Source organism: Canis lupus, chromosome 5, assembly GCF_003254725.2.
Source record: "Canis lupus dingo isolate Sandy chromosome 5, ASM325472v2, whole genome shotgun sequence".
NCBI classification, from domain to species: Eukaryota; Metazoa; Chordata; class Mammalia; order Carnivora; family Canidae; genus Canis; species Canis lupus.
Genome location: NC_064247.1, coordinates 64,178,881 through 64,191,077, shown reverse-complemented (window position 1 = coordinate 64,191,077; position 12,197 = coordinate 64,178,881). Strand labels below are relative to the sequence as shown.

The following is a 12,197-nucleotide window of genomic DNA, read 5'->3' as shown; positions in this document are numbered from 1 at the left end:
TTTAAAAAATAAAATATAATCTTAAAAGAAAAGTCTAACAAAGTATTTGAGCAAGTAACAAGATAGCAAATACCTTCCTTCTATGCTGACTGTACCAGCAGGCTACTTCAGCCTCCCAATCTCTGGCCCCTCCTATATATGAACCCCAAGCTACTATCCCTGGCATGCAGTTTATACTGTCTTAGCCAAGACTCTGTCTTGAACATGAGAGGTCCAGACTCCTGGCCTCTGCCCGTCAGACTGCACCATGAGAACAGGAGCATACAGGTTTCTCACAGGTGCAGAGGTCCCATCGCATCTAGTGTGCCATGCTACAGGCACAAGACCATACCCAAGCCCCCTCCTGCCTCTCTTCCATCACCTCTGTCTCTTCACAAGACTGTCCATCACTTGTATGCCCCATTCCATCTGCTCTGAATCAACTCATCTCTCATTTTCTACCATTTCTATACGAACACATATTAGCAAACCACCACCTCCTCTAAGTCTTCACAACTTGCTTACCCAGCCCACCTGAAGAGCCCCCTCCATTACGAGGCTCCTCAGATCCTCTTAGGAACGTCTTGGACCACACCACCCCCTCTCTGTTGACAGAACCTCCTTCTCTTGCCTACAACACTCCCCCCTCATTGACAGACCTTCCGCCAGGCTCTCCTCACTGCACTTCACTCCCTAGTTACTTCTGTGATAGGCATTTCAGCCACTCCTTTGAGCTTGAGCTTTATTCCTACAACAAATTTTAAATCCCATCATCCATTTCTAATTAGCTGTTTTATATTTTTCCCTGGAAAACAGTGTTCCTACTTTCTGCAATAGTGCCTCTGGTGAGAATTCTTTTAAACCTGCTTATTTGTCCGAAAGTGGAGGGCAGTGGGGTGAAGGACAAACAAGACACGTGGGTGACCTAGCATTCACCTGCCTCCAGGAGCACTGCCACTCTTAGATACCATCCTTCCTCGTGTCGTGACTTCCCACATTCAGGCACAGGTTCTCCCAGAGCCAGTCTGACCTCCATCGGGCCTGTCTACCAGCGTCACACTCGGACACACCACCTCCTGCCACAGAGCAGGGAATACCACCTTCTCAGCAGGCCCAGTCTTACACAACTGGAGTCCAGTCCGTTTTCCCAGCTTTATCTGCTACTATTTTTTTAAGGGCTACATGTTCTAACAGGTCTAGCTGACATTTCCACATTACAGCCTATCTCCCAGTGCTTCCCACAGTCCATGACGGCCTCACCCTGCTTCCTACACACCGATAGCTCACTGATTCTTAAATAACACTTCCTCCAGGACATCTCCCATCCAGACTTCCAAATCAGACAGGCTTTCTCTCCCCTGTGCTCCCTCACCTCCACCCCTGACCCAAGGACCTCTTCTTCCTCCCCAGGCTCAGGGCAGGGCCAGATCTCAGTGCTCCTTGGCATCCCACGCCACATCCTAGCAGCGTGAGCAACAGTGACTACATCAGTGTAACATGGGAAAAGCTAGGTTCACCTGGTCCCGGAAGTCTCCTCCATAAACCAGGTTATTCACTCCACTTGCAAAAAGATACATAATTGTTCTCCTACTACACAGCAGTCCACCTCTGGAAAAGTAATCAGACGTACAGCCCTTTGTAACTGTGCCAAATGGGTGAATGGTTACAAAGATGTAAAAACAAAGACTGTACTTTTCAAAACTGCCAAAGTCATGAAAAACAAGGAAAGACCTGAGAAACTATTACAGACAGGAAGAGACTAAAGAGACATAACTAAATGGAATATAGGATCCTAGAACAGCAAAAGAATGTTAGAAGAAAAATGAGTGAAATCCAAATGAAGACTGGGATTTAATTAATAGTAATGTACAGGGATACCTGGATAGCTCAGTTGGGCATCTGCCTTCAGCTCAGTCATGTTCTCAGGGTCCTGGGATCAAGTCCCACATCAGGCTCCCTGCTCAAAGAGGGTCTGCTTTTCCCTCTCCCTCTGTCCCACCACACCCTGGTACGTTCTCTATTCTCCCAAAATAAATAAATAAAATCTTTAAAAAATAACAATAATAATGTACCAATGTGGACTTCTCAGCTTTGACAACCTCAGCATTGTTATGTGAAATCTTACCATTCAAGAACCTGGATAAAGAATAAAATGGAATTCATCCATTCTATTACTTCTACCATGTGCACCACTTCTGTAAATATAATTATTCCAAAATAAATAAAATAAAATAAAATAAAATAAAATAAAATAAAATAAAATAAAATAAAATAAAATAAAATAAAATAAAATATAAAATAAAATAAAAAAAAGCAAAACCTCATGAAGGACATGTATTCCCACCACACTAACTTCCTATCAATGCAGAGTCTTCCCAAGGCCAAGACAGTTCTGGTGAACTGAGGCAAGCGCACCAGAGCCACCTGCACAATAACTTAATCCAAGCTCAGGTGTTACGACCACATTCATGGAAAATCTAGTGTGGCCAGCTGAACACTGCTCCCAAAGAGTCCCTATTCTAATCCCTGGAACTTGTGGGTATTTTAGGTCACACAGCAAAGGGGAATTAAGGTTGCAGATGGAATTATGTAGTCTAATCAGCAGACAGGGAGTGTATCCTGGATTATCAGGGTGGGCCCAATGTAATCACAAGGGTCCTCAAAAGTGGAAGAGGGTGCAGGAGAGTATAAAGGAGATGTCAGGGATCCCTGGGTGGCGCAGCGGTTTGGCGCCTGCCTTTTTTTGGCCCAGGGCACAATCCTGAAGACCCGGGATCGAATCCCACGTCGGGCTCCCGGTGCATGGAGCCTGCTTCTCCCTCTGCCTATGTCTCTGCCTCTCTCTCTCTCTCGTGACTATCATAAATAAAATAAAAAAATAAATAATAAAAAATAAATAAAAATAAAAAGGAGATGTCACACCGGAAGGTCAGAGATGCAACACTGCTGATGGAGAAAGGGGCCAGAGGCCAAGGAATGTGAACAGCCTCTAAAAGATGAAAGAGGATAGGAAACAGCCTCCCCCCTGGAGCCCTTAGGAGGAACCAGCCCTGCCGACACCCTGATTTTAGCCCAGGGAAATTCACATCAGGCTTCTAATCTACAGAGCTTTAAAATAATAAACCTGTATTGTTTTAAAGCACTAAGTTTGTAGTAAAAGTGAGCAGTGGCACCACTGAAATACAGCAACACAAGCGTTTCTCCAAATTCTGAGGGCATGTTGTCTTCCTCCACCCTTCACATCCTCTTGTGTCACCTCTCTAACATAACATACCTTCCACCATCTTCTGTTCCCCATCTCCCTGGAGCCAACACATTTGGGGACTTCAGAGAAAACTACCTAGGAAAGGGGAAAGGAGTAGGTTAAATAGGACAAAGATGCTTTCCCCAACTAATACTTCACTGTGCCATTCGTCTCTACTTAAATATCTCTTTTCAAAACATTAAAACTACTTCAGCACAGTCGTCTTTTACAAGTCAATCATCTGATGAGAAGCCAAGTTTAGCAGAATCAGATGTAAGCACTTCACTAAACAGAAAGTTCCCAAATAAATTCCATTAAGGTTGCATCTGCTGAAAATTAATCAGTGAAAGCACATATCATTTTTCTAAGCTTCATACTAAAAGACAAAGGACACAATTCAAAGATTACTCAAGCATTGGAGAAAAATTTTCCTACAAGAAAACGTTTTAAGTGTTAGCATATTTAATGTATTAATCGCTAACCTAAGAAACTTCAAATCTCAGATGAACTATTCTCAAAGTAATGGAAATACCCATGAAGGTAATCCAAATCCTCTACCTCTAGCAAAGAAAAAAAATTCACAAAGCCTTGGGACCCCTGGGTGGCTCTGGTTGAGCATCTGCCTTAGATCAGAGCGTGATCCCAGAGTCCTGGGATCGAATCCCCTATTGGGCTCCTTGCATGGAGCCTGCTTCTCCTGTCTCTACCTCTCTCTCTGCCCCTCTCTGTCTCTCCTAAGTAAATAAGTAAAACCTTAAAAAAAAATTTTTTTTCACAAAGCCTACACACTCCTTGAAATGAGAACCACCTGAAGGACTACGGAACACTTAAGACACTGAAGCTTCTTGGCAGTTTAGACCCATAAGGCTGGGCTTTCTTTTTCATCATCCAAAAGGTGAGGTATTTTTTTTTTCTCCTTCTCCTTCTCCTTCTCCTGTGGTCTGCATGTTCTATAATCAGCCAGGCATTTTTGTGGTTTTTTTTGGTTTTTTTTTTTAAAAAAGGGGGAAGCCCGGGTGGCTCAGCAGTTTAGCACCGCCTTCACCCCAGGGTTTGATCCTGGAGACCCAGGATCGAGTTCCATGTCAGGCTCCCTGCATGGAGCCTGCTTCTCCCACTGCCTGCATCTCTGTCTCTCTGTGTCTCTCATGAATAAATAAGAAATCTTTAAAAAAAAAAAAAAAATCCTTCAAGAGTGTTGCTTTGGATTTTCTTGTTGTTGTTGTTTTATTTTTACTTCCTGTTTTACAGGATGTAAAACCACATTTAGAAACGGTGGTGCATGCCAGCAAGGCTTCACCTCTCAAGAGTAATAAGGTTCTTCACTACTTCTCTCACCTTCTCTATTTAAGATAAGTTTACTCAGTTATAGCTATAATGATTTCAAGTTGACATCATCACCCAGAATTAAGTGAAAGTCTTACTTTGCTACATATGAGTGCAGTAGAAAATAAAACAATCAGAACTCTGGCCAAAACCTTAAAAACCAGGGGCACCTGGGTGGCTCTGTGGTTAAGCGTCTGCCTTCAGCTCAGACGATCCCAGCCTTCAGCTCAGTGACTCTGGGGTCCTGAGACTGAGTCCTGCATCCGGCTCCCCGCAGGGAGCCTGCTTCTCCCTCTGCCTATGTCTCTGCCTCTCATGAATAAATCAGAATCTTTACCAAAAAAAAAAAAAAAAAAAAAAAACACTTAAAAACCAAGCACCCTAGGCAAACTTCTCATTACTTAGAAATATTCACTATTCCAGGACATTAGCATTCTAGCTCTGGCGCCTGCCATCAGGAGGAGGGAGGAAAGGGGCACTCTCTATCAATGCCCTGAGAAAAACTATTTGCTACACGTTAGATGAAAACTAACCTCTGATATCACAAAGTTATTAAGCATTTACAGGTTAAATTTCTTCTAGCCATTCTAAAAGGTCACATTTTAGGGCACCTGGGTGGCTCAGCAGTTGAGCATCTGCCTTTGGCTCAGTTTGTGATCCCGGGGTCCAGGGACAGAGTCCCACATCAGACTCCTCATGGGAGCCTGCTTCTCCCTCTACCTGAATCTCTGCCCTTCTCTCTCTCTCTCTCTCTCTCTATCTCTCATGAATAAATAAATTCTTTAAAAAATATAAAATTTAAAAAAAATAAAAAATATAAAATTTAAAAAAAGGTTTTAGAGAGTTAAACAAGTAACTGGAAGGCAGAGGGATTTCATCATTTTTATTTAACCTTGACAAAAAAATTCTGATTTTCAAAATGTTTTATGTTGAGAAAAGGCCAACATTTTTATATAGTGAACCAATGCATACTGGTCTCTTTACAAGTGGAAAAAGAGTGCCTACAGATTTTCAGGATAATAAATAATTCACCGCACAGATGCCAAGGGCAGAGCTGGCAACCTGGGTCTTACCCTCGGCCAGCCAGTAAAGACACTGTAATTCCCACAACCACCTCAACCTAGGTTGGGGGTGGTGGTGTCCAACAAGCCTCGGCCCAGCAACAGAATTTCCAGTCCTTTCAGCCCTTGAAAACTTCAGCTGTATTAATGGGACAGACTTCTTTTATTTTCACACTGAAAACCCACTTAACTCTCTAGTCACTGAACCAACTTCAAACCTGTGGGATTTCTTAAGTTTGAGAATGGTGTCTCTAAATATTTTCAACCACAATCAATTCCCCTTACCCCTTACTGCCTAAAACGTTAAAACCACACAAATTCAGCAGCTATCCAAACCAAAAACTCAAGTGTCTATCACTCAATTATACCCATAATTAGTCTTTTCAAAATCAACCTTTCTGGGGCACCTGGGTGGCTCAGTGGTTGAGCGTCTGCCTTTGGCTCAGGTCATGATCCTGGGGTTCTGGAATCAAGTCCCACATCAGGCTCCCCACAGGGAATCTGCTTCTCCCTCTATGTCTCTGCCTTTCTCTTTCATGAATAAATGAATAAAATCTTACAAAAAAAAAAAAAAAAGGCAACCTTTCTGCCAATTACATAACATTACAAGACATAAGCAGGGGAAAATAACACACAACTCCATTCTGGTGTATTTCCCTCCAGAGAGATTACCTTTTTCTTCATAAGGCAGCCGACTCTTGATCTGGGCTCAGGTCATGAACTCAGGAAAGTGGGATCCAGCCCCTCTTCTGGCTCTGGGTTCAGCAGGGAGTCGGCTTGAGATTCTCTCCCTTTCTCTCAACCTCTTCCCCCACTTGTCCATCTCTCATTCTCTCTCAAAATAAAATAAATAGGGACCCCTGGGTGGTTCAGCAGTAGAGTGTCTGCCTTCGGCCCAGGGGTTATCCTAGAGTCCTGGGATTGAGTCCCACATTGGGTTTCCTGCATGGGGCCTGCTTCTCTTTCTGCTTGTGCCTCTGCCTTTCTCTCTCTGTGTGTCTATCACAAATAAATAAAATCTCTAAAACAAAATTAATGAAATATTTTTAAATTCTAAAATTGGGGTCAGGGCAGCCCAGGTGGCTCAGCGGTTTAGCACTGCCTTCAGCCCAGGGTGTGATCCTGGAGACCCGGGATCGAGTCCCACATCGGGCTCCCTGCATGGAGCCTGCTTCTCCCTCTGCCTGTGTCTCTGCCTCTCTCTCTCTCTGATGAATAAATAAATAAAATCTAAAAATAAAAATAAAAACAAAATTGGGGTCCAAGGGATATTAAGAGGCCACCTCCATTCTGGAGAATTTATATTTGAACAGAATCTGTGGCCTCAAAGCTCAGGAACTTTTTTATTACAATAGCTTGGGAGGTTCAAATAAAAAAAAAAAAAAAAGTAGGATAAAATGCTTAAATTTTCCAAGTACTCCACTATCATAATAAACCACTGCTTAGGGGATCCCTGGGTGGCTCAGTGGTTTAACACCTCCCTTTGGCCCAGGGCGCGATCCTGGAGCCCCGGGATCGAGTCCCACATTGGGCTCCTGGCATGGAGCCTGCCTCTCCCTCTGCCTGTGTCTCTGCCTCTCTCTATGTCTATCATAAATAAATAAAATCTTTAAAAAATAAAAATAAAAAAATAAACCACTGCTTATGTTACAAGGGGACAGAAGGTGCTTAAAGTTCTAAATGAAATACAGCAGCAGCAAAACTACACTCAGTAAGCCTTCATCTTGGCCCCAAAAGCAGCAGTCCTACTAAAGTGCTTCGAAGGTTTTTTTTTTTTCTTCCCACAAAGACAACTATTCCATTAATTATTTTCCTTTATCTCTTGTGCCATCTGTAAAAGCCATGTCCCACACCTTGACCTAGATTATAAAGGAAACCTTACTTTGAGGACAAATGGGAATGTGGCTGAAATCATCACCTAGCATCATTCCTAGTCAATCAAATAAATCAAAGTTCATGATCCCAAGTGTATCCTTTCAAAATCACTGAAACACTTCCAAAGACAGTCTTTAAACAATTCAACAGATATTTCTGGAGCCAATTCTATGACTACTGTCATACCCTAGACTGGCCCCCTAAGTGATCACAGACCATCCTTTTTTTTTTTTTTTTTAAGATTTTATATATTTATTCATGAGACATACAAAGAGAGAGAGAGAGAGAGAGAGAGAGAATGGCAGATACACAGGCAGAGGGAGAAACAGGGTCCATGCAGGAAGCCTGATGTGGGAGTCGATCCCGGGTCTCCAGGATCATGCCCTGGGCTGAAGTCGGCACTAAACCGCTGAGCCACCGGGGCTGCCCCATCCCTATTTTCATTAAGCATCCAGTCCCTTCTTTCACAGGGACAGATGAAAACCAAGTGTTACCCATTTGATCAATCTTGTTATAAGTTCTATGTGGCTTTAACAAGGTGGGATGGCACATTCCTTGGAAATGATGATTAAGAAGGTTAAGAGAAAGCATTATTTAACTAAGACCCAAAGGCTAAGTGGGAATTGCCTTGTAGATTTGGAGAGGGGAGGATCTGCAGAGGCACCAATGATGGACACACAGCAGGACCCTGGTCCAGAGGATCAGCATGTGTCGAGGTCGTAGGAGAATAAGGCCCACCCATGTCCCAATCTAGGAAATGGTAGGCCAATGTACCCAGAACATCAGGAGTTTATAGAGTGGCAGTGGATCACAGAGGTGGTTTGGCAGGGGAGGGACCATACAACCAGGGTTAGGACCTTACCATAAAAATAACATCTGTAGTTCTGGTACATATATAAAACACTATTTTTAAAAAGTATTAACTGTGGAGGAGGAGCAGAGCAGAGTTAAGCACAGAAGGATAACAAAAACAGACATGGAAACACAGCTCTGTCTGACTTAGCTCAAAAGATACCAAGAATAAGATCCATCCAACAGAAAAGGAGCCACTTCATAACAGAAACGTCTTCATTAGAATTAACAAAGTTGTCTTTAAAGTGAATCATTTCCTAAGCCTTTTAGGCCTTCTGTGCTGATTATTTCTAAATGTCTGAGTTCCAGGAGCTGAGGATTAATACTCTCTCTTTCATATAGCTTTAAGATAAAACTGGAAAAGGTGAAATGCACAAAAATTTCATTTGAAATACAATCAAGAAAACACATACTGAAAATTTTTAAGACAAAAACTTTTAGCATTTGAGTTCAATCTTTTTTAGGAAGTTTATCAAGCAGGCCAAGCTCAACCCCCACAGAGCACGGACTAAACAGCAGTAATAAACTGACACAGCATGCAATCAGACAAGCAATGCATCCTCATTTTCACCTATTAACTAACAAATATCTTGCTATTAAAGAAAGCTCATCCATTACACTTACCACGTGAGGGATGAAGGGACTTACACGAGGTAATGGACAGATCAAAACACTTATTTTGGCAACAAATGCAGATTATGCTCTGAACCAGCATTTACTGACACTGTCTAATTATGTTATTTAATTGATAATGGGCTCATTGCCCATATGTAAAATAACGCCCCTGTTATATTAGATAAAACATAACCCTACTACATCAAATATACTTAAAAAACCAAGGCATACAAAGGTGCTTGAAAAATATTCTCCAATACAAATTTAACTCAATGTGTGGAAAGTTCTACTTGTCACAGTATCCACATTGTAATTACAGCTAACATGACAGCCACTAGTCATAAGCAGCCCATCTGGTTTAGAGAGATGAAAGGCACTGCCAGGGCAATGTGATTAGCATGGCTAGTCCACAGAGGGTCTAGAGAAGAACATCTGACAGGGCAACACAAGTAAGAAAGCAGACACAAAGTGAGAGCTGCAAATGAACTCAAGACTATGTGACATCTTTAAAAACAAACTTCTGGTAAAACTTCTCGATATTCTTTCGCCATTAAAAAATATATTTAGAATTTAAAAACCTCTCAACGTTTCAGATTTAGATCAAATTCAGCAATATTTGGGGGCAGCTGAGAGACACGCACAAAGGACAGAAAAATGTCATAGTTCCTTGGTCTTTGTTTCCTCCCATCCCATTCAGGAGGGCCAGCCTATCACAGGAGATCCGGCTCCTCAACACAAAACTACAGAGAGACCAGCAGCTGAATGGAGGGTGGGGGAGGAAACACCACCATAGGGATCCAATTCAAGGGTCACAATCAAAGTTGAGCAAGATGTTTTTCCTTTTTCTTTTTTTAACTACAGTTTCAAAGTAGTATCACAGCACTTGTGCAATCAGTCTCAAAAGACATAAAACAGAACAAGTCTTCCCAGACAGCAACATTTAGTAAGAGAAATCAAGGTCCCAAAGGCATCAAATACATCGTCTCAGGGTCTCTGATTTAGAACTATTCAAGTTATGCCATTGACTGGGTTTGCACAAACCAAAAATAGCAACTGTGTCAATGGCACTTTTTCCACCAGCAGTATCATGTTACATCGTTTTTGCTGAATGCCTCTCATCAATCCTCCATAGGTACCAAAATATTCTAAGTTTTCCCATTCTACAACTGTGCACACTTTCACTCCTAGGTTGAAATGGAATGTTAAGTGTATTACTCAAATCGCTTTAGAAACTCTCACCTTACAAGAAAGCCCGGAATTTCATTTTTCTACCGGGAAATCTGCAAAACCATCCCGTTCTTGGAATGGGATATAAAACCTCCTATAACCTGTGGAAATCACGAAATCCGGGCATACTGCATACTAACTGGTTTTCAAAGAACAGGGTCCTCCTGGGCCAGCTTCGTCTTCCAAAGTCCCTTCCAAAAAAACCCTGGGAGCCGGGAGACAAGACGAGCTCTCCAAAAGAACAACAAAAGCAGAAAACCTGGTTGGGGCACCAGGAAAAGAGCAGACCTCAAGAAAAACGAGGGCCCGTCCACCTCCCCGCACAGCCAAGACAAGAGATTCAACAGCACAATCCCTCTTTGAGAGGGGACTGAATCCATGTGGCAAGGCCAACCACACACACACACACACACACGCACGCACACACACTCGCACTCGCACTCACAGCTACCGCCCTGCCAGGGGATGATGAAATGAGGAACGGAAATTAACATTTCAGGCAACGTCTCACATTGTTCCTTGAGGCCAAGGACTGCTGTTGCAGCCGCCACCGCCACCGCTTCCCTCCCACCCGCCCCCCGGTCCCGCCTCCCCTCCCCCCGAGACGACACCCCCGCGCCGCTGCCCCGCATTCCTGCCCCTCCGCGGGCCCACGCGCGCCGCCTGCACCCCCGGCGCCCCCACTCTCCCTTCACGACTCGGGCTCGCCCGCCCCCTCCGGCTCGGAGCCCGAGAGCCGCCTGCTCCCGTTTCAAAACAGTGATAATAATAGGGACGCTGGGAATAACAACTACAACCCACAGCGCGGAGGCCCCCGCCCCGGGTCAGAGGTCGGCGCACCCGCACCCCAGGCGCCCGGGGCCCCCGCCCCCCGAGCGCAGCCTCCAGCCCTCGCGGCAGCCCCGGGCCGCCCCGGCCCCCCCGGCGCGCTGCACGGCCGCCGGGCCCCCCGCCCCGCCCGGAGACCCCCGTCTGTCCCCTCGCGGCGGCCCCCGGCGCCCAGCCCCACCCGGAGCCCCACCCGGAGCCCCTCGCGGCCGCCCCCGGGCCCCCCGGCCCATCGGGAGACCCTCGCGGCGGCCCCGAGCCCCCCAGGAGCCCCGGGAGCCCCCCTCGCGGCCACCCGGGCCCCCCAGGCCAGCCCGAAACCGCCAGTCGGGCCCTCACGGCGGCCCAGGCGGCCCAGGCGCCCCAGGAGCCCCCGGAGCCCGCGTCAGCCGCTCACGGCGGCCCGGACCCCCCGGAGCCCCAGGTCGGCCCCTCAGGCCCCCGGGCCCGCCGGCGCCCGTCGCGCTGCTCCGCCCGGAGGGGAGGCCTGCAGGCCGCACGGCGGCCCCGTGCCCCCGCGCCCGCCCCGACCCCCGGCCCGGCCCGCGGCGGCTCTCACCGGCTCCCGGCTGCACTGCTCCGCGGGCTCCGCGGGCTCAGCGGCGGCGCGCGGGCGAGGCCATGCAGCCCCGGCCCGTCTCCCGGCCCGAGCGGGAAGGCGGCGGCGGCGGGCTCCGAGCGCCGGCGAAGCGGCGAGGCCGGCGGGAGGCGAGCCCGCCCCTCGGGCGCGGCCAGGCTCGGGCGGCGCCGCGGCGGCGCGGGCGCTCACTGAAGGGACGTCGGGCCGCGCGCTCGGCGGCGGCGCCTCCCCGCCTGGGGCCCTCGCTCCATCGCGCTCCGGCTCCGCGGCCTCTGGCTCCGGGACCCGGCGGCGGCTGCGGCGGGCGCCGGCCGCATGAGACGCCGCCGCCCATTGGCCCGCCGTATCCGCCTCCGCCATTGGCCCGCTGCGGCCGGGCACAGGGCTGCGCACGTCACGGCGTCGGGGAGGAAGTGCGCCGGCGGGGGTGAAGGGGCGGTGGCAAGAGGGGCCGCGGCGGTGACAGGCCGGGGGCGGGGCCAGGAGGACGTCCGGGGACGGATTGGTCAAGGTCGTGCGTCCCGGGCGCAAGGCACGCTGGGGCAACGAGCAGCTGGATTGGCTGCTGGCGCCGAGGGGAGGGAGGGCCTTTTGTTCTCGGAGGCGACGA

At 47.3% G+C, this 12,197-nt stretch overlaps 1 protein-coding gene across 8 annotated transcripts in view; it reads right to left on the bottom strand.

Annotated features, from left to right (window-relative positions):
• The window catches only part of ANKRD11 (ankyrin repeat domain containing 11), a 190,509-nt gene extending 178,623 nt beyond the window's left edge, over positions 1-11,886 (bottom strand). For 4 of the 8 annotated variants that reach the window (XM_025427118.3, XM_025427121.3, XM_025427124.3 and 1 more), the window contains exon 1: positions 11,567-11,886. The gene's annotated coding sequence lies outside the window, so the exon portion shown is untranslated. Of the gene's footprint in view, positions 1-3,253; positions 3,320-6,282; positions 7,154-11,566 lie in introns of those variants that run through there. The other 4 variants (XM_025427123.3, XM_049110587.1, XM_049110586.1 and 1 more) reach the window with 3 other exon arrangements.
• Positions 11,887-12,197: the final 311 nt, after the last annotated feature.